The sequence below is a fragment of the Pieris rapae genome, chromosome 9 (genome assembly GCF_905147795.1).
Source record: "Pieris rapae chromosome 9, ilPieRapa1.1, whole genome shotgun sequence".
Taxonomy (NCBI): domain Eukaryota; kingdom Metazoa; phylum Arthropoda; class Insecta; order Lepidoptera; family Pieridae; genus Pieris; species Pieris rapae.
This window is the reverse complement of record NC_059517.1, coordinates 6,791,053-6,818,396: the sequence shown is the minus strand read 5'-3', so window position 1 is coordinate 6,818,396 and position 27,344 is coordinate 6,791,053. Positions and strand designations below refer to the sequence as shown.

At 31.0% G+C, this 27,344-nt stretch overlaps 1 protein-coding gene across 1 annotated transcript in view; it reads left to right on the top strand.

Annotated features, from left to right (window-relative positions):
• Positions 1-3,539: 3,539 nt before the first annotated feature.
• Positions 3,540-27,344, top strand: part of LOC111003711 — a 40,918-nt gene continuing 17,113 nt past the window's right edge. Inside the window, exon 1 of the mRNA XM_022274370.2 lies at positions 3,540-3,668. The gene's annotated coding sequence lies outside the window, so the exon portion shown is untranslated. The remainder of the gene's footprint in view (positions 3,669-27,344) is intronic.

The following is a 27,344-nucleotide window of genomic DNA, read 5'->3' as shown; positions in this document are numbered from 1 at the left end:
GAGCCTCCTGTTCTATAAAAAATGATTTTGATTAGTTACGATTTTTAGCATATAATACATTATCTGACATTGTATGCCAGCTGTTATTTAAACTTGATGTATAAAATGCGTAAATTGGTGGTTTGACCTTCGGTTGAAGATGGGTATAACAAATGAAAGTTGCTTTCAATTAAAACACTATGTAAAGCCGTTTTAACTTAAAACGTTTTTTTTAATACTATGGCTTGTTTTTAATTAAGACATAAAATTCAAATTTCTCTACTACATACCCGAATCGTGCAGTGGTGCGGACGGCACCACAAATGGATTTTATGAGAGGCTGTCTGCTCACAGTCGGCCCCTGTGCAGCCCTAAACTGACGACTGCATACATGACTTTTTAATCATAAATAAATAGGGTTACCACAAATCAAAATACATATAATATTAGGCATGTCATCTTAACACGGAGTAAAATGAACTCGTTTTCCTACTGAGCGTTTTGATTTTATACTGTTTGAATACGACATAAATAAAGCCATTTAATATATCGTCCTTAATAAAAAAAGTAGTTTTTATAAATAAACAACTGCCATGAGAATAATAAACCAAACCAGAAAATAATAAATAAAACAAAAATTGTATAGTCGCGTAGAGCAAACAACGGGGCTACGGGTAAAAGCTAAATTGCATTCATTTTCCTCAGAAAGGAATTTATTTATTTATAAGTTCTAATACAATGTATATGTATAAAATTATACTAGAAAATATGACAAATGTTACACATATCAATAATTTTAGAACATTAATTTTTTTTATACTGTCCTTGCTTGACAAAAAATTAAAAAAATTTAAAAGAAACTTAAACCTCATGAAGACTATGATAAACAATGTTACGATAAGTTGGAAAGTTGTTGTCAATTTCAAAATTAAGTTGTAAAAACGAGAAATCCTATGAGACCACTTAAAGTAGCAGAAAAGCGAGCCGTAGGTACGTATAGAAGACTTTTAAATCTAATAACTCTAAGATTACAAAGAAAGGAAAATTTTGCAAGAAGGTATAGTTAATTAAGTTATTTTTTTATAAAAGACAAGTAAAGATAACTATCAAATAAATTTACAATTTACTTATTATATAACTAAAAACTGTAAAATGTATGTCTTTAAATCATATTATTTGTCTACGCAAGAATCATGCATTAAAAATACATATTAACTTAATTAAAAAATAACAAAGTTAATAGATTACATTTTCACAATTTTTATGGCGTATATTCATAAACATAGTCTGTTTTTAAATAAAAAAATTCTTAACTTTGTCTTTTAATAAATGTTTGTATCCTTCATACAAGAATTGTGGTTTCCCCATCCCTGCATCGTAGCAAATATAATAGTACCTACGTTAACATGTGGCCATTTGCGCGTGTGTTCGTACCTCCATAAAATAACACTTTGTATGTGTTTAGGGGATATTGCAATAAAGGACAGTTGCACTAAAAGCAGTTTTATGACAAATTTATTTCACATAAAATGGGGATGACTATTTGATATACGTCTTTGTTAACCAAACACAATTTACTAAAGATTTATACATTTCATAACTTCTGAACAACACATTTCTGGACCAGATAAAAAATTGCCGAATTGCTTAGCGGTTCAATAAAGTAAATTAAGTAATTGTGAATTGAGCCATGATATTACTTTTTTATTAATTCGTTCGGTAAATATGATATACATATAAAAATAAATATTTGACTTTTGGTTCCTCTGATCGGTGTATTGTAATATATTTCTATCGAGATATATATTAGACGTCATTCATATTTCTATTGAAGAAGCAGGTTAGCATAATTAGTTACTTTTCTATTCTCTCAAATCACGTTGAAATAATAACTTCCTTAATGTCTTACAAATAATGTAGAGTTTTTGTTGTTGTCATTGCAGAGTATGTAATTTTAATGTTTCTAACCATGTTCGAAATCCTGAAGAAAAGATTTACAATTTTGCTCGATTTGTATGATAATCATAAAAATGTACACCTTTATTTAAAAAGGCTTATAACCACAAATAATTATTTTGGTAGGTAGGAGACAAATATAAGTCGAGCCACAAATTATTGAGATGATATGTTAATGTCATTTACACTCCGAGTAAATCTTAAGAATGGTCCTGTTGAAATATAAAACTTTTAAGATGTGTTTTTTATACTGGACTTAAATTCATATCATATTTAGGTAAGTGAAAAGTTTAGGGTATCATAAATTCAGCAGCGTGGACGCTATGAAACTAACTTTTTTGCTTCAGTGGGTTGATAAGGGTTTATAACTAAGGGGCTGTCTATAACAATCTTGTTACGTACTCTTTTAGCGTTAAGCAAAGATACAGGTATCAACTCGTTATTTCAATAACACTCTTAAAATTTCAATCGTACTCAAAAAAGTGTATGATTTTCTTTTTAATAAAAACATTTCATTAATACTGTTAACATGTGTGTACATCACACGTGAGTTTTTTAGTATATTTAATTAACTCAGTTTGTGCTATATATATTTAAGAAGGTTAAAACAGAAGTTTTAAATGAAATTTGTATCATCTCCAACAAATTTCAAACGTTATAACATTTGAAATCTGAATAATACTGAAATATAAATAATTTTGGTTTCCAGATTATTAGATGACACAAAGAATGGCCAAACGTGTAATGAAGAGCTGTCGATGCAATAAAGAATATTCTCTCTTGCCGTCATGCTGTACCTAAGAACTTAATTTGGTAAAGTGGTTTAGTATGTAAATTTAATGATAGAATGTTTCAAAGGCGTTTTGATTTTGTAACAATTTTTTTAATTTGTACGACGTCCTTCCTCTCATTTCTATATATATATTATACGTATATAATATTTGTCTAAAGTTCTGTTCTCAAACTATATTTTACTTATCAAAGAAACGTCCAAACCAGGGGTTAACCATGTCCAAACCAATCAAAGGAAGTAATTACAAAACTTGTTAATTCCCACTAGCGTCCGATCCACCACCGCCTCTATCGGAGGGTTCTTAGTTCTCTTAATAGTATAAGCACAGATACACTTTATTCATTTTAAAACTCAAGAGAAACACAAGAGAGCGCTGTAGACATTACTTAATTAACGTTTTTTTTATATTTAAACAAACAAGTTTTGGTGAAGAAAAATTCTTTAAAAATTATATATTAATCTTTTATTATCTTAATGCAGTTTGTTTGATTTTTAACGTAGAGCGGGTAACTACCAAAATAAACCAAATAATATTAGCTAATATAAACCTAGTTATAAAATTAAAAAAAATTACAAAGTTGAAACATAAAACTTATATAGTTTAATATTTAAGGATTAAACTATTAAAAACTCATAAAATGATTTTGTAATAACAATGTATTCATTGAGACGGTTTAATTGCGCTTTTGCACTGCATCGGCAAAGATAAGTGGGCAATAGGAGAGAAAAATAAAGTTGTGAGAACAGTTCGCTTGCGCGTATTCCCCACAGCCCCGCTCCCCCGACCGCTTGTACGCCAGTCGAACTCAGCACCCGACACTTGAGCCACGTTTTTCGCGACTTTTCCTGGATTTTCCGCCAAACCATGCTCCTGAATTTATTCGTATTGTGTGTGTTATAGTGTGTGTGTGAGTGGATATTTTCGGGCTATGTGTAGCACGTAAGTTGTCTTATTAATGTGTTACGATCTTATTAATCTAGTAACTGGTGGTGCCAAAAGTATTCTTATATTTATTACCCACTCAAGTTTTGTGTATATGTTGGTGATGTATGGAGTAGGTAAACGTATAGTATAAGCTATGATCTACGACAGATTCACACCGCGTGGTGCCATGGGAAATTACATTATGTTATGGCAGATTGAGTGTTCAGGAATGGTTAATATTAGATTTATGATTTTTGCTTGCTCAATCGCGTATATGTAACTCAGGATTCCTTCTATAACATTGAATTAAAATACGTCATAATCACAGTTACGTTTTATTTTGTTGAAATGTAAATAAACTTATTATAATTCTAAATTAATATTATTACATATTTCTTAAAAACAGGTTAATTGATTGCAATAAAAATAGTTATTGAACTACTTTATTATCTTTAATTTTGGAATTTATTTACTGATGTGTCATACGAAAATAATGTAAGGTTATCGCTATATACTGTATAGCTTATCTTACCTCTGAGCAGATATTATTAATATCACATATTAAAAAATATTCTGGTAAATTTCGATATAATGTAAAAGCATTTTCTCTATACTGGATATTATGTGGATACGGCAATTAGGGCGATTTCCGGCATTAAGTTATTCAAGCGTACATGGTACTAACCGGTACCTATGCCAGATTATATGCTACTTATATATAAACGATAACTAAACCTATTTGGCACTTATATAAGCTTCAAACCTTTACACAGTAGAGACTCACATGGCAAAGCATAATAGTTTTAAATATTACCTTTATTTAAAAGCCACTATGTTTGTAAATATGCCAGTAGATTTTCTTATGACCTTATTTAAATTCTATGAAAAAACATAAACGGCGGGTAACGCACTTGCGAGCCTTCTTGGAGTGTGAGTGTAGACGGCCTATGGGCGGCGGTGTTACTTAACATCAGGTTAAGGAAGGCAGGTGTCATTTTCAAACCGGTTAAAAAAATAACTGTTCGATCGATGGATTGATATGTGTTGCGTTTCATCAAGTTATTAAACCTTTATTAAAATCATTAACATAATAAATAGTTCTAAGATGTTTTTTTTTTTCATATACTCAATTTTTGCCGGCAATCCAGTAAGTAATTTAAAACGAAGGGCGAACGATGGCGCCTCTAGGCCAATCACAGACCCGGCACGATCCAGCGACCCGTTAAGCCAATCACAAGTAAACGAAACGTCCCTTTTTTAATTGCAACCTTTTATAATACATTTCCTAGGAAATCGTATGTAGGCCGTTTTACTTGTATAATCACCATTTTTATGAAAAAACACGCATTTTACAAAACCTGTGGCGTACATTAAATAATTATTATAAATCTTGTATATCAATAACGTGTGAGTCTCTTTGGTATTTACAAGCATTTATGTATAAGCAATTCGCATATTTACGTGGTATAGGCTTAAAACCAAGCGCTGTGCTTTCATTTAGCTCTGATTTTCAGCTTGCGTTTGTCAACAGTGTTTAGGACATATACAAGTATACAACTAGCTTTACTGAATGTAAATGGGGAATTACATAAACTAATTTTATATGAATTGTGAAATTACAGTTTCATCTTCGCTTACAAGAGAATAAGAATACAGTGTTTTACACCTAGACGTCGCAACTAACAAAATGGTTGGAGTTAAGAGATAACTATATTCGCCGGCAGTCACTTTTCCCAGCATTTACTAGAACAACTTATATATTTGTACACATAATATAATTACGCAATAAATTAACATTTAGGTAGTTATTGTATAATAAATCTTGTAGGATTGACAAAGCGATTTTAAAGTTTCAGGCGTGCGCTTGAATGTGCAATAAATAATACTTTCAGTAAATGATTGTCAAAGTAAACCAGCATATCCTAGAATAGCGAAAAAAATACTAAAGAAAAATTATTGATATTAAAGCTGAGGCCTCAGGGTAGGTAAGGTAATTTTAAGTTCGATACTAAGCACTAATGCTGCGTATGTCAGTGTGCTACTCTTTAAATATATGAGAATATGTCTCTGTGTCATACTTAGTGCTAAGCCTCGACTGTGATATATTTATTTGTATATTAGTTTTCTAATTTAAAGAATTTCCTAAAAAAAATAACATTACACATGTCTCATTAAATCGTATAGAATTTATTTATTAGAATAATCGCAGATGATATTCGTAAGGTAAAAATTAAATTAATGGTATTCTCAAAATAGTTCTTCTGTTCGAAAATCGATTTAAAATTTTGTTATGCTTTCACGGTACTAAAAGTTATTTAATCCGAGAGGTCATGAAAGTTGGGTCGTAAAATAATAGAAAAGTCAGTCGTTACTCGAAGTTACTTACTAATTGAATGAAGTTAGCAGGCGCTAATGAAAAGAACAATGTACGCAGTGCTTACGAGTCGCTACGATAACTTTTATTTGTTTTTTTTTTCAAATACTTTATCGAAACTCTTACTTCAACGGAGAGTTTGTTTTTTTATGTTCCTTTTGTTAATATTTTTCTAACGTTTCATGCAGCGGAAATTTATAAATAACTCGGACCGAGAAAATAATGTCGAAACGGATTTAATAAAACTTAATATAGTTTTTTTTTAATATTTACATACTTTTTAAGTACAAAAATTATGTCAGACTCCAGCCCCCTGTTATATAAAAAAAGGCTATATTATTTGTCCAAGTTTGTACTTTTCAAGATTACATTCATATCTTAAAAAATAAAATTGTACTACAACCTGGAACTGAAATGTAGTAGAGTAATATCTAGAGCTCGTACCACAGAACCTATAACAATTACTCAAGTAATCATCATCCCTAGAAGTTGGTTAAAAGGGTCAGCACTACCCCTCAGTAGGGAGTACTATTTTTACAACCCCTTAGATACAGGGACTGATGTATGAGACAACTTAGCAACAATTGAAGGGAAGTTTATAGCTGACTCGCAAATTAGTCTCTTGAATGTTTAACTTGAATAATTTGTTGCTATAAATCTTGAATGACGGATATTGATACGATTATTGACTAACAATATTTTCGGCTTAGTTTTGTTAGTTGATTTTGCGTACTTGTTGAGTTTATACTTTCCAATCTAAACTAAAATAAAATAGTATTGTCTTTTATTAACATAGCCTTTACAAATTAAAAAAAAAAACACTTTTTTACCGGATTGAAGCTATGTACCACATCGTGACCACGCACGCTGTAAAGCACGCGAATCGTCGGATAAATTTAAAATTATGTTAAATAATTATAAATTTAAAATAATACATAGCTTCAATCCGGTAAATAAGTGTTTTCTTAGAATCAAATAGTTAAGCGTATGTGTGGTAACCCATCAATTATGTTTTTTATGTAAGCACTAATAATAGCGTGCAATGAAATAATGTTTTCAGTTTTTGTCGGGACGGAATAGCGACAGCGGTACTGATCTTTACGTTTTTGTATCACATTTCGCTGTAGTTCATTCAATATCGGTCTCAATAAGCCATCGCATAGAAAAAAAATATATTGTGGGCCCTAATATGTCTTTGAGCCTATTGGGATAGAAGGCTGACTTACTTACGTATGATTCATTAAACAGACAAAGAAATGTACTTGGTCGATACCCCATTGTTTTTATATGAGAATCAATACATCATACTCAGCTGCCGCATTACCTCTTATAAGGAATAACATATTTATTTCTCATGAATTAAACTAATTTTATTATTATATGCTGGTTGTTTGACCGACATAATTTTACTATAGAAGTTATGAATAGCAAAAATACTTTTAGATTTACAACATTTATATATAATTGTTAATTAACTTATTGTGATTTACTGACTAGGGGTGTAGCGTGGTCCATGGGGTGCAAGTTCATATGTAAGACGTACGATTACACTCTACTGGGTACAATAAAACTAGGGGCATATAGAATGATAGAATTTGGAGCGTAATAGAGTTCTACGGCTTCATGTTGACATTGACTTGATACCGATTTTAGTGATTATTGGTACCTAGTTAATGGCTGGTATTGGCAAGAGAAACCCCTAATAATACGTTATTAAGATGAAACCTGATATAACGCGCAAATATAGAACAAAAGTAATGTGACGTTTTTGCCACTGCAGGATCAAAACACGTTTTTTGTTACAAAACATATGCATATATGCGAAATACAATTACTGAAAATGGTTTGCTAGTTAAGATTGAAATGGAGATTGTTTGATATACGCTTCTATATAGCTAGAATTGACCTTAGACCTGTGATGATATTCATAACATGTTTCTCTTAGCAACGATTTTCACTTTATGCTTCATAGACCCGTTTCAACATTCGTAATTTATATATCAGGGGTTTAGCTAAATATTGTTTTAAGTTCTTCAAATTGTATTTTTATTGTTAATATCTTATATATTTTTTAAAGTTAGGAAGTGGCGGTAATGAATTGTGATGTGTATGTGGAGATTGGAATAAGTTAATACAAGTTGATGCCAAAGATATAAAAAGTTAGTAGTACTAGTTCATTACCATACTGGCGGGGATTGGGACGAAAGCCAAGTACAATAAAACCATGTTCATAGAAGTTTGACCTATTTCTACTGTCTGTGATCTTTCTGTTTCTACGCAATTGTATATAAAGATGCTTAGATATCTATCTACATGCCTAGTTACTAATCGATTTATCTGCATTAAATTTTAGAACTTTTAATTTTTTTTTCTGCGGATTTATTTAGAGGCCTTTGTCCAAGGACGTAATTGTTGGTATTAAAAGTCATTGTGTTGTACGTAACTCCTACGTTCTACATCTTCTCCTTCTTCATCTCAATTATTTCTCGAATACTAAATATATTTTACAACAATTCCAATTCGTTATAAGCTTCACCTATAAGGGAACCAACATAATTTTGAGCCAACCTTCTAACTACCCACCACCCAATTTATAAGCTGGAATTGGAACCTACCTTTTCCAAGATACCTCTATGAGCGCTAAGTAGGTGTGGATGCAGTACATTTTAACTGTGTATGAAATTGTAAGATAATGTTTATTGATTGACAGATTCAATGCAAACACCTTTATTCTATCAGAAATCACAATCTTCTTTTTATGTATTTAATTCAAAGAGCGTTAAATCAAAACTGTATACGTATCAATAATTTATTTATTTGTTACCTTATGTGAACGTACTATAAAAAAATGTTCATAACAAGCCGTGGTTGCTATAGTAAAAATGTTGTACGTTATTCCATATTTGCATTTAACACTCTCTAGTAAAAAAAATAATCAGGGTAATAAACGTGTTTAAACATTAAGAACACATTTTATACTGTCATAGTTTAATTTGCTGTCTAATCATTTTACATAGCGACTCCCAACATTTAACTTAACTGTTTAATTCTCGAATACATTTTTTTAACGAATATAAAAATGAATTTATTTCGAACACGATTGCGAAAGATTTGCCGTGAGCAAGTCTCTCGCTGGGCATGATTGGTGCAAAGCACATAAAGCTAGTTATGTAAATAATGCCATAAATTTGTATTCATATATTTTAGTATATATTATCGCGTACAATACTGAAAACAATATTTACTTTTATATATATCGAAATTGTTACAGTCATTCAGAGTTATTTATTACTAAATCTCTGTTATGTAGAAATATCGAAAACACGTAATTTTTCCAATGCCTATAATTACAATTAAATATTAATAATAATGTAAACAAAAACTTAAAATTTATATACATAATTTTAAGTTTTTAGGTCCTCTAGTTATGAAGCAGTTAATTCTAATGAATGCTTTGGTAAATTGTACACTTGAAAATGTTTCAGGCACCCACGGATTACAATTTAATTTTTCTCATAACGAGTTCGCCGTGCATCCGACCGTTAACTGGCTTATTGGACAGGCCTTTAGACCAAAACATTATAATATTAATTTCCTTTAGTTGGCAGTTTTTTTGTAATATTTATCAATCAAATAAATATAAACAAAAATACCTTACATACTTAAAATTCCTGTTATTAGCTTTGTTCTTAAATATATATAAAGTTTAATGTTTAAAGAACTTTATTTCTCATTACAAAAAAAAAAAATTTATTTACACGAGAAACTTAATATTAATATATATGAGCGAGATACACGTCGCCATTAGCCGTCTTAATTTTAGTCAACTGTGTTCATTCTAACATGCATCTTATATATTTATATAAATCAAAATAAAACAATAATCGTATTCTATTTGGTCTGAAATTGTAGTCAAAGTAAAAGACTAACTTTTGTAATAAAAAGTAAATAAGCTGTTACTGGCACATCAATCAATACTAGAACAGTTAATGTCAAAACCAGATCGAAAATAAAAATATTTTTATATCACTAAAACAGTTTTATGTCGAAACCTAGATCATTCTTGCATTTTTACGCCGCGTTTATGCAATTACTCTTGCATATTTAACGTTCAGCAAAAAATAGTCGGAAAATGCGGTAGAATAAGGATTTCGACCAGACGGATTAGCAAGTGAAATCAGAATAACGACGTTTGGTAAAGCGGAGCGCAAATAGAGGGAAAAAATCTTTTCCAAGCGTCCTTGTGTTGTCGAGTTTTGTTAGCTTACGTACAGTTGGGAACGCACTGTTTAATTTCATCACAAAACTGAAGGTATACGGTGAAGTCTCTGTATATATATTTTATTTGATTACTTACTTACTGGGAAAACTTTGTACTTGAGTTGAAACAGTAATAAAGACATACAAACACACATTAAAAAATGAAATTGTAGACAATACCTTCTAAGCTCTTCTCCCTGCCAACCTTTACATTTTAGTGCAAAGTTTATAGAACAGAAATATTTCAGTATTTGCTAATCGTTTTTTATTTAACAATTTTAAAAACAGGATCACATATAAAAACAAACTGATAATACAAAGAAGCTTGAAAATCCTTCCAACTACTAATATCATTCGCTGTTTTAGTATCTATTTTGTATGGACAATAAGATACAACACAGAATCTGAATAAACAGAATTCTAAATCATGAATTCAATCCGCATCTACTAAAATTAACCAAAATCTGCGAGCAAAATTTTCAATTCAAAAGCAAATGAACGCAATCAATACACAAAACGTATCTTAAAACACTTCTCGAAATTGTGACAGTTAAATAAACACCCGTAACTGCCTCAGTCCAATTACATGAAATTCTGGGGCTACAATCTATGAGGTGAAAATGTGCCATTTCAGCCAGGAAATAAAAGCCAATATTTCGTGCAATGGTGAAGATGTTGAAAATTTGTGGTACTTCGAGAAAGCTTTTCCAGCGCAACCTTTTATCTTCCACTATTCGTTCGGGAATATCTAGGTATTATTGTATGTTATTTTCAGATTCCTTAGCGTATGATTGACTAAATATAATTTTATAAACGTCCTGTAAAATTAAATGTGTTGTCGGATACCAGTCTATGTTTATTTTATATGAGGTAACAAATGGCGAGGTAAATATATAATATATCTGATCAGTGGTTTATGGACAATAATTTTAACTATTTTATTTTGATTTCATATTTTCCTTGTGTATCGTTAGTATATTGTTGTATATTTTAAGATTAAAATAAGATAAAACTTAAGATTTTGTTTTACTTCAGATTAAGGTTCTAAATTTTGGTATGCAACATTTGGTTATACACTTCTAATCGGCACTTTACTCATAATATTTCTTTATTAAGCTTTTCCCTTACTAGGTGTACGGTTCTGGGTCATCGGGTGCTTTAAACATTAGTAGTTTATTTCTCTTACTATATATTAACCACTCGCGTGCAACAATAGAATATGAGCGATATAATGTAATGTTAATTGCTATGTTATGAAAGAATGCAATTTTAAAGTCGAAGAGAGTGCCTGCGTAGCTATGCTCTCGGAGCTTAACTTCGACGATTTAGGAAATCATCATGCTTATAAGTGATAAAAAGGTACAGCCAGGGCACGTACATACATAGTAAATCATCACGCTTGTTAAACTAAGAAAACCTGAGAAAGCAAAATGTACAGCCTTGGCTCGAACAACCCGAAAGAAATCGCTTTTTAGCGATAAGGCCATATCACTTATAATATTTGTTCGTGATTTTAAATGCAATGAAGTATGAATAAATAAATTTAACATAGACCAATGAGATAGGTGGACGTCTGTCAAAGCTGATATTGTACGGCCTAGACCCGAAAAGGCGTGATATGGGAAAAAGGCTAAACATCGTGCATACAGATACAACAATCTGAAATGAATATTCCGCTTTGCAACACCTTTTTTCTATCTACATTGGCATTGGTAAATTAGTTTAATATTCCGTAGTAGCTGAACGTGTTGTATTATACAATATGTCATTCGCATCGTCATTAAGACGAGAGCGGCCCTGAATAAAGGGCGTCTTAAACTTCAAAGCCATCCTTCGGATTAGGGCGAACAAAAAGATCCAAGCAATAAAAAGAAGTGGGTCAAACGCGTAACTAATCTTGAAACAAACATGTTTACAAAAATTTAAATCCTACGCTCAGCTGAGCTTTCTTAAATTAGTGAAACAATAACGTTTTCTTAAGTTTCTTCAATTTTTTCCTTTCATGGAAATTGAAATAAAACAGCAATTTTCTTTATGAAATCATATACAAAGTATATAGAGTGAACAATAATAAGTACTAAGGCTTAAACGATACTATGTAATTCAAAATACATTAATTATTTGGAAGTAGTTAATTTATTTAAGATATGTAAAACATTTTGCACTTATATAAATTAGTGTATATCTTTTTGGATTAATTCACATCTAAGTTTTAATACCTGTAGAAATAATTCTTACACAAAGTTCTACATATATTCTACTGCAAGTTTTCGCATTATTTCCATATAGAGCAAACTGCTCCAAGTTTTCTGAAACTAAGATCCACCGGGTTTGAACCAAGCTACTTTAATATCGTAATGTATTTTCTACTACACTCTAACCTCCTTACTATATTCTGTAAGCATATGTGAATAATTTAATTATTTCTTCGGTTAGTTGCTATCCATTTTAAAACGTCTCTTTTTCAACGGTATTTTTTCCAAGTAAAGTTTTGTTAGAGCAATGTTAGCCTAGTGGCTTCAGCGTGCGACTCTCATACCTGAGGTCGTAGGTTTGATCCCCGGCTGTGCACCAATGGACTTTCTCCTTATATGTGCATTTAAAAATATCGTGAGTAAAGCGACATGTCTTAGACCTAAAAAGTCGACGACGAGTGTCGGGCACTGGAGGCTGATCACCTACTTGCCTATTATTTTAAAAAATGATCATTTTCATTTTCATTAGTATTGTTATCTATAATCAAACCTGGGTCTGAGAGTTATTCACTACGAATGTGGCCATGTAACTTACGGAGAGTTTAATATTTGTATTGCTTAAATAATATTATGTATGGCATACTTAAAAGGCATATTTAAAATTTATAAAGGACTTGAAGAAAGGAAAATTGACTGTCCTGAGTTATTGTCCCTTTTACTATTTCACACCCCTCTCTTCATACAGTACAAAACAAATCCAAATATTCAAAATTCTTCGGTCTAATAGAATCTATTTACGTGACTCAGTCATGTATCGTTTACCCTCAGATTATAACACAAGTTACCAACAAATAGTATATTCACTAAAAAATACTTAAAACATAATATAAAAGTCTCTAGTATCTTTTTTTAACATATAAAATAATGATTGCATATGGAATTTATTATAAATATAAATTTGTTTTTTATTTTTGTATAAATATGTAAAATTGTTAACTGTGCTTTGTTTATGTTTGAATGTAATTGTTTGGATATTGTTTAATGAGTAGCTGTAGCAATACTGATAAGCAAATTAATAAAATAAATAAATAAGAAACGAAACAAATGTTATTAAAAACTTATAAAGCATCATTTTAAGTCGAAAAATGAAATTCCTAAGCTCAACTACGTTTTAAGTTAGACATTTAAGTTTGTCAGGTTTATTTTACTTAGTTCATACAAAGTTGACAAATGTTGAAGTAAGCTGTCAGTCACAGCCCCGTTAGGGCTTTTAGGGAAGGTAATAAGAAGCTATCTCGTCTACTGTCAGCCACGTACGACTCCTTTATTGACATATATTTAATGATACTATACAATTCAATATAAAAATAAGTATTAAAGAAACGTGAACCATTATTTGGGCCAACAAGTACTCGTATTACAGATTTATTTATGAAAAAAGTAATTTGGAAACGTAATTGTTTCTGTGTTGACCTGTTTTTCCGCGATCTTGTGGAGAGCCACACTCTCTGAAAATCAAACTACAATTTTTCGATGATATTATCGAAATTATGCTCCAGTAATTTTCCAATAAATTCAGAGTAGAGCATAAAGTCAGTGGGTGTGATTAACCCAGATAGGATGCTGCATAATCTGACATACTGTTTCTACCTAATATTGGGTAGAATCTGACTAGACATAATTGCATTCTCTTTCGGATCCGGATTCCTCATTAAGCTAAAACGGGTATATATTACTAAAATTTTAATGCTTATCGACGCACCAGTAATACAGGCGCATTTATTGAACTACGATTGAATATGATATTAATCTATACAACGCAGAAAGCACTGTATAGTTGAAGACAATATTGTTAAATATTAAGCATAAGTTAGTCTAAAAAATATCACTATTAAAGTTTCGTTTTACCTATATTGTTACGAATGTGCATAAGAGATATTTAGTCGCAAGAAGTGTTCGTTACGAACCATTAAATTTAGAGAAGTAATTACGATATACACTATGGCGATTGCATTGTTGAATTTTTGGCAATAAAAGCGGTGATTCCCATCATTCTTTTAAGGTTTATAAGTAAATATTTTATTGTGAAACTCGCAACGGTTTGTCTAGCATATGATATCGCGACACTTTGGTAATGTCACATCTGTCCTATCGCGATATACGATCTATAATATAATTGGTATCTAAATTGCAGTGTCTGTCACTCACTAGTGCCCTATGATTACTTTTATACTATTTTGTATACATTGCTCGCTTCCATATGTAAAAACCTAAAACTAGAAAGTCTTTAAATATTTCTGTCCACTAAACCACAGTTTTATGAAAATTAACAACAAATTCATCAAGAAGCAATCAATTATAACAAAACTAATTTAAAATTTGATATACTGTTACTGTAATATAATCATTCAGAAGTGGAAAATAATACCAAACTCCCCGTACCATGTAACTTTTACAGCGTGTCGCTGAAACTATAGCTGGTGTTTGCGTATGAAGGCAAATCCCTTTATTCTGAGCAGCGTTTTGATGGAGCACTTTTTAGGTAATAAACTTTGCGGCTTGCTTGATAGTGTCATTTATCACGGCTTACCAAGCATTCATATTGCTGTTTATTCCTTACATTATGAAGGCTATTTGAAATATACTAATATTATTATTTACGTTTCCATTTTGAGTGTAGACTTTGTCAACAAAAATTAATATTGACACTCTGTACTCATAACACAAAATGTTATGAAGTACTGAAAGACCATATAATGTATACATGTTATACATTATATATACATAACATGTATACATTTTATGGGCTTTCATAACATTTTTCTTATATCAACTACGTGTGCATCGTTGCTTGGGATAAAATTAATAGTTCGTTGGAGTACTAAATAAATAAATAAATAAAATATGATCTATATTTTGTGCTTGTATTGTTTCTTTCAATAACCTAGCCAACATAAATAAATGTTGAATCTAATATCTCGTATTATTAGGTCAAACTAAATCTTTGTTTCAAAATTTTTCATCTCGAATACCATAATGCATAATGAGAAAATTGTTGTTCTGTTCATAGTTGCTAGTTTATTTGATTCTATTCAAAAAGTTTTAGTTGTGTTTAAAAGTTACTATTTCCATGTTTCAAACTTTTGCCAAATAGAAAGAGCAGTAAAAATAAGGTTATTTTGATAACAAGGTTCTGTTAAATTTAACTGTTGGCTTTGTGATAATGGAATTACAAGAGGCCGCTTGTGGCATAGTGTTAAACTTCGATTGCATTCCCTGGTACTATATTGTCGTGATCTATTTTGCGACGACATAAGTTATTTAAGAAAATCAGTGACGCTTCAACCTTACGATTTCTTTAACTGTTCCGAGATATTTTTTTTCTTAATAAGCAAGTACATAACCTCTAAGTGGTCGGTGTTTTGGGTGGTTTAAAGACGGTATTCGTTCGCCATACTTGGGCGTGTTAATTGCGCACTTAGAAATTTCCATTGGAGCATCGCAGTGATTAGAAAACATGACATCAGGAGAGACACGCGTTTAAATCGCTAGGACAACACTCTTGAATAAATTATTAACGCATAACCCAAATGTTTGAACTGCTCAAAAACTCAAAAAAATATTAAAATACTTTAAATACTTAGAAAAAAAGATATATATTTTATTACTATCCGTTGCAAATAAAGTTGCCAGAAAACAATGAATTTGCACGAATGAGGAATTTTTAAATCAGTAAATGGATGGCTGACGGTACAAAATTATTGAAGCAATTTTATATTTTTTACATATCTATATATTTTCTCTTTATATGTATAATATGGTTATGTAAAACTTGATATATGAGCAGAAATTTCTGTGTTCAGTCGTTTAAATCGGACTTCGCTCGGAGTCTTGGAACTTCTAAACTTTTGAAATATGGATTGTATTAATATTTGCCGAACGCCATATACTTTATTATTTACAGCGAGATTAACAAAAAATCTTGTAATATTCCCTGGCTAATTAATTGTAGACTTACCTTTCTCTGTCAAGTTATTAGAAGTAATATTTAAGCAATTATTAACAGATAATAGATAATATTTTTTGAAGAAGATTAATCATGAAAACGTTTGACTTTTATAAATTCGTTTGTATAAATAATTAATTAAATATTGAAATTTGTTTCTGATTAGGCGACATCAAACGTTAACTAAAAAGTTCTCACAACAAATACGGTTGAGAATTATAAATACGTCTCATAAAAAATAATTCCATTTTAAGGATGACAATGCCCGACTACACCGCCTTGGCGACTATGAAGTTGGGATCCATCGTTTAGATTGGCCAGCTCGAAGTCCAGATCTCAATACAATTTAGCATGAGTGGGATGTTCTTAAGATACAAGTAACATCAGTGCAACCTACACAAAACTTTAGGGAGGTAAAAAGAGTCAATACAGAAGAGTGGGTTCCACAAAACGTGATTTAAAACATCGTGAAAAGCATGTCCAGAAGGTGCCTTCTGGGTAAGTTGTGGTCTTGACAAGAGAAGGTACTCCTTAAGGTTTTACATATAATTTAAAAAATTAAATAAGTATTTTTGTCTTTACTACCGACCACTTGTTGTTCCTTGGCCATGTACATCGGCTTTAAAAAATGAATACATAGCTTCAATCCGTTAAAAAAGTGTTTTCTTTAAAAATTATTTAAAAATGCCTATATTTTTTCGAATATAGAATTGGGAACACAATGATTCATTGTGAGATTAGCCGTTTATAATTACAATCAAATAATCGTCATAATACGAGTATACTTACAATATTTATTTAAAATAATTGTGTTATATCGTTATAATATAAAATGCTATTTACTTATATTTTAAATACATGATTTTTTCTTTCACTAAAGCAGAATCGACAACCATTTTTCAAAAAGACAAATAATGCCATAGCAAATACATAGTGACAAAGTATTCATCTGCTAATGAATCTTTAATATCTCAGTAACAACAGGAAATCTGTAAAAATCTTACCTTGGTACACAATGATTGATTGTTGTAACAAAAACATTTCCTCCGAGAGTAAGGACATTTTTCTTCGTCACGGTTACCTGAAATGATACGTTTCTGGAAAACCGGATAAATCGCCAGGCCTGTCTACTATTTATCGCCTTCTATGGAAGATTCGGGGCTTCAATAAATATGTAAATTATATCTTACATGGAGTAGTGTTGGCCTACTGGCTTCAGTGTGCGACTCTCATACCTGAGGTCGTAGGTTTCATCCCCGGCTGTGCACCAATGGAGTTTCTTTCTATGTGCGTATTTAACATTTGCTCGAACGGTGAAGGAAAACATCGTGAGGAAACCGACATGTCTTAGACCCAAGGCCCTGGAGGCTGATCACCTACTTGTCTATTAAATTTAAATTTGATCATGAAACAGATTCAGAAATCTGAGGCAAAGACCTAAAGAGGTTGTAGCACCACTGATTTTTTTATATCTTACGTATGAAGCAAGTGTACAATTTATAAAAATTTAAAATTTAAATGCTGCCTTAAGTTTCACGTTGATATTTTCTTCACAAATGTCTAATATCACCATCAAGTAAAGAAAAGTCATATTTTGGTCACATCCTCTATAACTAGCAGTTAAATATGCGCAAATCAACAATTATATAAAATTGCAGCTAAATTCAAAAGTCTTAGTTACGCAGCACCCGAGAGCAATACAATTGTTTAGCCTAATAAAGGGAGATTTTGGAGGATCACTGTCGACTTTCTGTGATTGCGCGTACCAGAACAAGACGGTTAATGCGTATTATATACGATTCGGTCTATAACAATATAGAAAAACTTATAAAGGTACAAAGTTTTAGAACATACATTAATTTAAATGGGTCACTTTGGCTGTCTCTGATTCGTATTTAAAAAAAAGGAATAATTCCTGGCAATAAATGACTTTAGCATGTCTTTATTTTGGTTTCCGTTATATCCGTTAAAAAAGTGTAATACAAATACAATACATACATTACATTAGATAAATTGAAAAAAAAAAAATTATTGACGTTTTTCTTAACATATTTCATTACAAATAAATTTTGTTCAATCTTCGCTTGATTTCAATATTAAATAGTCTCTAAATAAAAAAAACACTACAAAGAAATTCTTGACACCTTCTTTACTTTAGAAATCTTACCTTAAACTTGAGCTTTCTCTGATCTTAAAAAGCGTAATTTTTTACACAAGCTTTCAAACTTTTAAAAAAGACCCTTTGTGGATAGTTTCCCCAAACAACAGATAATGGTAAAAGTCAAGTTCCCGTCACAAAGTTTGAGTTCCTTAGAAGACTTTACGTGTAAACTTTTAATTCTTAGATTATCTTTATGACCTTATTACACCAGTGTCAGCAAGTGAATTTAAAAGGCGATAGCGAGACCAGCTCAAATGATGAGTCCTGTACCGTGCGGCTGCGACGGTTTCATCAGCGCATTGCACACAAAAATGTACGGATTCCCTCAAAGTTCAGAGTGGCGGAGGTATAAAAGGGATGTTCGTAGTGCAAAAAATGGCCTCTAAATATATTTTCATGTCGTTTTCTCTCTCGTAGTTGGTTTTCTTATGAATATTTGACAAAATCCAATTACCAGCCATTCAAACACTTTGTGTGCATTTTGAGTCTTGTTGGAAAATGAAATCTAGATCGATTATTCATACTCTCAAAGCTTAGACGACATTTCTTTGTTCTTTTACGACTTCGTTAGCGGAAAAATATATTTTTGCCACCGACATCTTTTTCCACGTATAAAATCACAATAGTCTATAGATAAACATCAGTTCCGCTAATTAAAAAGGCCATTGACTCAACAATAAGTACTTTATCTTGATAGAGTACATTAATTAAAATTAAGATAAAAATAAATCAAACGAAATTCTATTTGCTTGAGCACCCTTGCTCGCGACTGCTTGTTTATGTACTAATTTGAAATAATTTTAATTACTACTTCGCCTAAATAATATGTACTAGAAATTATAAAAAAGTTTTTTTTAATTTACTCCAAATATATAATAAATACCGAAGTCAAACAAAGTGTTTTAAATATTTGTCGATTTTTCTTTTGTGATTCTTAAGCGATTTCGTTGTTGCTAAGTATCTATATCTTTTTTCTTTTTAATATTTTCGAGAGAAACATACCACGCTGACGAGGTCTAGTAGTTGTCAATATTAACTTTTTGAAATCAATAAAATAAATATTTAATGTTTATTGACATTTCACATCATTGATTGGAAAATGAAATTGTCCCACTGTTTTCATATTAAATGTCCAACGTTGTGTGTAAATACGTCAATTATTTAAAAAATATATGCAAATTGGATAGCCTGCATGAGCATACTGGTAAGTGGAAGTCATTTGTGTCATGTTACGCGGACTTAATGAGGACGTGCTTTCAATGCTGTTCATTTTACTTATTTTAAGTGACAGAAATTGAGATACTTGGTGTAGGTACTTTAGGTTGACTATTTGAGTGGATTGACCTAGATAGTTCGAATTAAATAACATATGTGTTACGTTGATATATGGATATTTCATTAATGTATTTAATATAACAATAGGCTACTAATAAACTACTAACTATAAATATAGGTTGGAAGTAAGTGGGAGAGAAAAATATTGCGAAAATGGGACACATTAATCATTTTTTAAAGCGTAAATTGCTTACGCTGTTTAATATATTTAAAAGTTCTAAATGTGATTCGATAAATACGATAAAATCATAAACTGTAAGGTATTTTTAGTGGTGATTATGATTCGCGTATTTATGTATTTATGTAATCGAAATAAATTTTCCCATATACGCACACTTATAAACGTCGAACCGTGCTTGATTTTTTTTTAATGTAACAGGAGGCAATCGGGTAGACGGTTCATCACAAGTTAAGTGATACCAACGCCCATAGACCATCTCATTCTCAGAAAGAATTTTTATATTAAAAAATGGCACCCCTTTTCTAAAGGACTACACAAGTCGAATTGGTTTGAAAGAACTTCAGTGGGCAGCCGGTTCCATATGGTGGTGGTGGTGGCGAAAACACTTATTTGATTTCTTTATAATAAATGCGGAGGAAAATTCAGAGACCTAATACATACCTAATACCCACATCTATACAAAACGCCAAGGGATCAGGTATTTTTAATGAAGTGGCGTAATAATGTGGCTTATCATTAAGCCACATTATGTTGATTATGTGTGTCTGCTATAAAAAGCTAATCAGCTACTTGAAATATAAAAATAACTTCGGTAATAGGTTCGCAATGTACTTAAACGCACAAAAATCGCAAAATATCATGATAAATCCAATTTGTATGAATGGATATTAAATTTCTCTAAAAAGATTCGAAGGCATACATAAATAAGTAGCCTTTTTGTCGGTAATATAAATTTTCTGATGTTACACTACTGTGTACTCGTATAATAAAAAAAGCTTGTTAATACACAAAGGTATAGTCAAGATTGAAGGTGAATGTCCAAGGTGGTAAAGGGCTTTGCGGTGGACTGAAATAGATCACATGTATTGTTATCGTATATTAGAGGCTAACATGATTCGATGACCCTTTGAAAGACTACAAAAGATAAAAGGACTACTTTACAGAGCTATAAGATCCAATCGGACTTTGATCTTTGCATTAGAATATTTTTTTTCAATAGGGCTGAAATGAAATATGTTTTTTAACAATGCAGAATAAACAGATTAGAGCGATTTTTTCTTAAAAATACGGTTTGTTTAGGAGTTTTAACTAGACATTTTTGACGGCAATAAATTCAGCAATACAATTTTTTCATACAGCGTCTGTTGCGCAAAAAAGTAGATGGATACACATACACATACATTTCTATGTGAGAACCAGACATAATTTTTTTAAAGGAGAGTGGGTAATCCGACTCCTATGCCTAGGTATCTGAAATATTGATTAATTCGCTAGGAATTCATGGCACACACGATATAAGAGTAGACAATGCTACCTAATTAGATGTGTTCTATTAACTTAACCTTTTCAATGTAGCAATTACTTAAGCCGGGAGCAGATCTGGCCTTGTCATGAGCGTTCGTTCAACCCCGTTCGAATCACAGATGTGCAATAATATACTTTTCTTTCCAACATTTGACACTACGTAAATATTAACTTTGAAAAAAAATTGTATTGCACTGACACGTACCAAATAAGAATTACATTAATATGTTTAATTAACACACCTCTCTGCACGCATTTTCCATTTTCACCACATTTCAATATATTACAAATGTTAATTTATTTATTGAGTTTACCACATTATACATAATTCTAAGTCTACTGATTCTAATGTATGACAAGAACGGTAAACATAACTTTTACAAAAAAAATAATAATTTAAACATATATAAGATAAGATAGCACTTAATAAAAAAAAACTAAAACCGAGCAGCTCACTACCGAATATATCCAGCTCAGGATAAGATGTGTTTAATCTGATAGAATCGCAATGAATTCATAATAGATGACACTGAGATCAATTAAGCTTTAAATTTTTGCTTCTCGCAACTAAAATCAAGGTTAAAACCTTGAGTTCTAGTTCTAAAGAACAATGTATATTAGTTAGTATTTAGGCTTAAACCTCAATTCCCTAGAATTACCAAACTTAAGTGCCTCAGAACTTATCTCTAGTAAGCCGCAGCTACTGGAGCAAAAACAAATAGACGAAGCCGTAGTAAGTGTGGCGGAAGGGTATTCGGATTAGAAGAGCTTAGGAACTATTTCTTCATTCAATACCTTATAATTCACCAGTCTTAGTTCACAGTGAACTACTTCGAAGACCTAAGTTTATTCGTCATAAAAAATCAAGTGGATTGCGTTGTATTGGAGCATGCAAAATACGTAAAAGTTTTTCAAAAAGACAAATTTAAATGTATTTAATGTTTATTTTGAAACATGCTATTGAACACCGCGAACAAATGCCAAGAAATGCCGGAATTCGTGCATTGAATGTTTTTTGTAAGGATTTTAATTATATATTTAGTATTTACACTGCATATTAACTGTTTTTTCTTACTAGAATTGCCTGGAAGAGATTGCTAGTTAGAGATGGGGCCGGCTGTTGCAATAATGAATGTTGTCTGTTTTAATCTGTACTTTTTATTTAACGACTTTATAATTAAAAATAGCTACATTTTATTTATATTAGAAATATCTGCTTAAAAACTGTTTTCGTTGAGTGATTGTCCAGTAGGATCAGTGTCCAAATCAATATTAAATAGCAAAATCTGTTCATATCCTATTCGCACTGTTAATTTATGTTCTACATAGCATACATACTATGTCTTGAGTATTAAAATGGCCGTATCGGAAACATACTCTTAAAAAAGGGAATTTTGTAGAACATTATATTCGCTACTTCATTATTCGGCCTTTGTCGACAGACAACCTGACCAAAGCGGTTGAGAATAAACTATTATTTTCACTTAATATAAATAGATTAAGAATACTACTGTTTGATAAGAATAGCTAAATGTAAGCTAAAATGTTCAGCAAATAAAGTACTTTTATTATTATTATTATTATATTCGCTACTTCAAGCTATGAAGGTTGTAGTTAATTAATTAGAGGCTCCATTGATATGCCAAAATGCTACAAAACGTAGCATTCATTCTAGGTAGGTTGTCAAAGACGTGAACTAAAATAGTTGGTAGTCAAAGTACTTCATTAAAAGTCCAAGTAAAAAATTTATCCCAGGACGCGCGAGCTGTCTGCTGCAGATTCATAGCGATAAAAAATTAATCCCTATTCAATAGGTTCGATACTCTGCAGATAGAACGAATTGCTCTCTTTCATTCTATTTTTAATATCGCTCGATGTATTGCGACTATAGAATTTCATATTTTTAACTTGGTTTTGGCGCAGACTTCGTTTGCGGTAGATTATAGTAGTAAGAGCATTTTTTATCTAATTTGCTTCAATCATTATATGATGTCCCGTTTCTTCTTAATAATGACGAAGAACACTAAAATTCCTTTAAAAATAAAAAAAAATATCAATAAAAACAAAAAGAATTGTTTTTATATTGAATCTTTTTTTAATAATATATTACTTGCATTTCTATTATGATATCATTAGGAACTACTTACAAAGCTATCATTGTTTTAAATCATCATTAGTATCTTCATTTACTGCCCTCATGCGGCCTTTTAATAGTAACCTTTTATGGCTATAATTATAGTAATTACACACACGTATCATTTCCACGAGGGCCTGATTTTCTTTTCTAAATATCGAATAGTGATTTGCCCTCATTCCTTCAATTTGCGGAGAATAGTATTAAGAAGATTGGATAAATCCAAAAGATGAAGATTTAATGAATCCTTATATATCATTACTAGCTGAACTGGCAAACGTCGTTTTGTCATTTATGGTTATTGTGCCTCACTCGACATAGATAGGTATAGTGTGTTGTGGACTTTTTTGTAGATATTTATAAGATCTACAATTACTTAGAACATTTTATGGTTCTATCTTTAATAGTTTAGGCAGGGTACGCAAAATAAGTAACTTTTTTGGTTGATTTTTTACAACCTGTGTCCGAAAAACCCTAATATCTTACGGAACCCTATTTTTGTTCAAAATTAAATGTATTACTCGTGGATAATGTAGCTTTCGAATGGTCAAGGAATTTTTAAAATCGGTCCAGTAGTTTATGAGCCTATTCATTACAATCAAACAAACAAACAAACAAAGTTTTCCTCTTTATAATATTAGTGTAAATTATAATCCTTTAATGGTTAGCACCATAATACAGAGGAAAATAAAAAATACGCGAAAATTCATAGAAAATTATTCCAGACACTGATTTCATAATGACGGAAAGTTTCCAAGTTTGGATCTAGGGTAATCTTTGAAACTATTCTAATCGCGTTATGACTACACTGCGCTGGTAACCAGCTGCTTAATGCCAAGTCGAGTTTGTCTTTTATACCACCACTTATTGTTACAAGAAGTCGTATAGGTAAAGTGAATCGATTTATTAAAAACGTAAAGGATTTGTAATATGTTCAAGATTAGGTACAAGATTTATTTATTTCGGTCTATGCCAAAACGATAATGTCGAGAATTTTTTAATAAAATATAAGTACATAAAAATTAAACACATAATATACACAATATCGTTACTGTGAATTCACTCTGCGAACATACAAATATGTCGATAGTGTCGGAGACAGCATTCAGTAGGCGCAACGTCCTGGATAACAGGGATCTGTGCATCAGTCTGGTTCTTGCCTTTGGTATCCAAATCACCTAGGTCTTCGCCGTCGTACATATTCCTTAGGTATAGGCTTAATATATTGTACTCTTGGGTTTCGTAACCCAAGAGTACAATATATTATTAAGTTGACTGAATGACTGATTACGCAATAACTCAAGACGGACCTTCAGACCCTGCTGTAACTGAAAATTCAGGTTTCTAGTTTTATCCACAACTAACGTTATAGGGGGGAACTGCTTCGAGAAAAGGATAGTAAGTACATTCTTTCATGTGATACTTAGCCTTTAAGAAAACACCTCTTTACGCTGTCAACCTCCTTTGTCAATATAAATTAACATGGAATCATTCAACGTGTATGACGTTGACATATCATACAAAATCTAATTTTGGCTAAAGCTCCTTCAACGGAAAACACAACGCACGTAGAAGTATGTTTAAAATGATTATTTGGTTTTGTTAAAGTACATAATAATAGGTTCTTATATTAGGCGTTACAAACCGGTAAATTGGCCTTAGTAATCTTGACTGATTTAGTTGGTATTGATTTTACGTTTTTGAGACGGACTGTTTCCCCGAATCCAGTGCCAATATCTTGTGATAACGCCTCGAGCCCGAATCGGGGATAAAATATTAGATAATACGGCGACACTTTGAAAGATTTATTAGCTTAATAAAAATACGAATTATTTGAAATCCAGCTTTTGCTCGGTTGAGCAGGGTTTTTTAGTATCTATAAATATTACGATTAAAAACTTTAAGCTACGATTTAATGCCTATTGCCATATTCGATTTGTTTATCTTTTTGTCGTTTTTAGTAAAATTTAGAATAGTTATTAAATTCTGCAAAGTTAATAGCTGTAGTGTGTTTCATAAATACTCAACTCTTTTACATTTCAACTTGCTGTGTTTTTTATAGCATATAAAATAAAATTAAAAATATCTGTATTTATTATAATGTATAAAATAAACATGTTTAATAATAAATGTATAGTAGATTAAATTTATTCCGTATTTATTAAAGAAATACGTATTCGTACAAGACACGTTTAAGCCGCAAGAAGCTTTTAAGCTTAGCAATGAACTGTAATTAAAATGTTCAAGTTAATTTGTGATAAAAGCGAAATTTATTAGGAGTTAACTTTGACAAGTCTTAGCCACTTAAGCTCATCAAACAGGGCGGGAGTTACAACACTGCGTCTTGAACTTTGTCGCATTCAAGTTTAGGTACCATAATATGAGACGTTTAATATCAATGAAAAGTTTGAAAAATTCATTTTACTTTATTTTCGTCTAATCTAAGCTAATATATATTAGATAATGAAAACTAAAAATAAAAACCATAATACATTACAACACAGAATTTTATGAAAAAAAAAAAATACTTATCAGGGAAAGCATTTATTGTGATATTTAAACCGTATTAGGTAAATAACGGACGCAACGTTGTATAATTTGACAAACATTACCTCAATTTGACAGTCGTTATATCATATTTTTTACTCTTCTGTTTTTGTATTAATATACTGTAAATTATTATTGTATTGTGTTTATTTAAGTATAGAGTGGTTGATATTGCGAAGGTCTATATAATTAAAATCCATTTTACCAAAAATGAATTGATCGTATTCCATTTAATATAATATGTAAAAAGACTCTTTAGCATTTAGATTCTTTCGATAAATGTCGTTTCTCCGCTGCTTCCGGCAGTTTTAAAGATTTTAATCTGAAATTCTTTTATATAAGTAGCCTTCGGTGATCTAGCAGCAATATAGCACATTCCTAATAATAAAAAAATATTACGTTATTAACTCGTTTTATTGAAGAGATATTATAATTTTTAATATCTAACCGAGTGAAAAGAAATTATTACTTTTCATTACTCACACAATGCGTGTTGTAATATCTATGCGACATACCTGCACTTTTATAAAAAATATTGTACTTACATATAGTGAGTAACTAATATTTTATTGAATATAGCTTATGATTAAATATAATTTTTTAACACTATGTACATTACTCACCTACACTAAAAAAGTTTCATTAAGAGAATCTAATTCTTAGTAAAATGAAGTTTTCTTGAACCGAATATAGTTTCACATTTTTAAACAATAATATCAAACCATACAAATGTATTGTGCAATGCTCTTATAGGTATATTTACTATCACTATACAAATCATTCTAATAGAGATCAAATAATTGATAAACTTATATTACTACATAATTCTCAATCTACAATTTGTAAAGTCGTGATTTCATCATTTTCAACGTAATAAAATCTAAAATCGTCCCAGCGAACTCTCCAATCTACTAATGTTTGACAATCTGGCATCGGTTCAATGTCTAAGGCTTAATCTATCCCAGATTCTTACACTTGACCCAATTGGCTTTGGCGTTTATTTTAATCCGCTCTCAGCCTGCAGCTGCTTTAAAGAAAATCCTTTCAAATATTTCGATTATTTCTTCCATTAATTACAGATGACAGGTCTCATTTATCATAATTTCCCTCTGTTCGTATTTAGAAATAAAAATATAATTTATAGACTAGCAACGTCACGGTCTAATGATAAAGTATCTTTGTGTTTATCTGTT